Source organism: Oncorhynchus tshawytscha, linkage group LG06 (assembly GCF_018296145.1).
Source record: "Oncorhynchus tshawytscha isolate Ot180627B linkage group LG06, Otsh_v2.0, whole genome shotgun sequence".
NCBI classification, from domain to species: Eukaryota; Metazoa; Chordata; class Actinopteri; order Salmoniformes; family Salmonidae; genus Oncorhynchus; species Oncorhynchus tshawytscha.
The window spans coordinates 53,861,981-53,863,592 of record NC_056434.1 but is presented as its reverse complement, the minus strand read 5'-3'; the positions used below and the strand labels follow the sequence as shown (position 1 = coordinate 53,863,592).

Below are 1,612 nucleotides of genomic sequence, written 5' to 3'. Positions count from 1 at the left end.
AGTTGGAAGTTTACATACACTTAGGTTGGAGTCATTAAAACTCACCCACTCCACAAATTTCACAAATATAGTTTTGGCAAGTCGGTTAGGACATCTACTTTGTGCATGACAAAGCACTTCATTATGACAGAAGTGAGTGCAATGGGGCGATAGTCATGTAGTTCAGTTACCTTCACTTTCTTGGGAACAGGAACAATGGTGGCCATCTTGAAGCATGTGGGGACAACAGACTGTGGGAGGGTTTGATTGATATGTCCGTAAACACACCAGCCAGCTGGTCTGCGCATGCTCTGTGGATATGGCTAGGGTTGCCATCTGGGCTGGTAGCCTTGCAAGGGTTAACACATGTTTTCCTCAAGTTGGCCACGTTGGCTTTGGTTGCAGGCTGTGTCAGAGACACTGTATTGTCCCCAAAGCGAGCAAAGAAGTTGTTTAATTTGTCTGGGAGCAAGACGTCGATGTCTGCGACTGGGCTGGTTTTGTCTGTTTTTCAGCATAAAGTACTCTTTAGCCACTTAGTGTGGACACCAGGTGAGACCACACACAATCAGTCTCTCTTCTTCACTTCATCCCTCTCCCCCTTCTCCCTAAATCATCTAGGTTATATCTGCCATTTTGTATAACCCCTCATGCATCTGAACTGGCTGACACAGATGGCATAGCATGATCATAGGTGAGAGGACACTTGGTCGGGTCAACAGGAAGTGTTATTAAAGATATGCTTTACATTGAAATACAGATAGAGATGTAGTAGTTCCAGAGTTAATGATCCAAAGTTAGTTTTGAATTTCACCTCCTGATGATTATGATGACTGACCGTGTTAGAATAGAAAAAACAAGGCTTAATCATAATCTCTCTCAATCCATCTGTCTCTCGTCTGCAGGTATGTTTTGATGTGAGAGAGGAAGCCTGTCCCATCATCGCCACCTCACACGCTCTTAAGATTTGGGCCCCCAGTTGGCCCGAAGGTTAGGAGACACTGATTGTGATGAACTGAGATAATATTAGGGTAGCACTGTAATTCATTAATCGGATGCTGTCTACCGCTGGTCTTACCACTTTCCCTTTGTCTTCCACACCTCTCTCCCCACCTCGTCTTTCTTACTTCTTTAATAATGCACACCATATGTTCATTGAAGTACAGATTGAACTTGTATCTATATTATAATATTATAATGCATGTATGATGTATTTATAACACCTGGCTAATGAACGTCTTTCAATAAATGTTTCACATTCTCCACTGGTTGAAATTAAGTATCTCATTGCAATACTATCCTGTGTCCTCAGATTAATGCAGATGAAGGGAGTTAGATATGCATTGTTTTTTTCTGTATATATGACTTACAAATCAATCATGTTTCTAGTCTATTGCATAGTTACAATGTGTAATCATTGATGTCCCAGGAGCAGGAGTAGTAAACACTGTTGAAGTGTATAATTGTAATACATACATGCAAACACAGCATCATTCAAATAATGGAGTTTGATATGCCTGAAAAGAATGTCTCAGATTCATACCTGAACCGCATCTTTATTTGCCAAGGGACAGTTCATGATCAGTGAATATATTCAATGTACAGGCTACAATGTGGGGATCTCACGTGTGGT

The 1,612-nt window shown here is 41.3% G+C and overlaps 1 long non-coding RNA gene across 1 annotated transcript; it reads left to right on the top strand.

Annotated features, from left to right (window-relative positions):
- Positions 1-210: 210 nt before the first annotated feature.
- On the top strand, positions 211-1,244 carry LOC121846687. The gene is made up of 2 exons (XR_006083634.1): positions 211-673; positions 885-1,244. It is a non-coding gene; the product is annotated as an uncharacterized LOC121846687 (long non-coding RNA).
- The last annotated feature ends 368 nt before the right edge of the window (positions 1,245-1,612 follow it).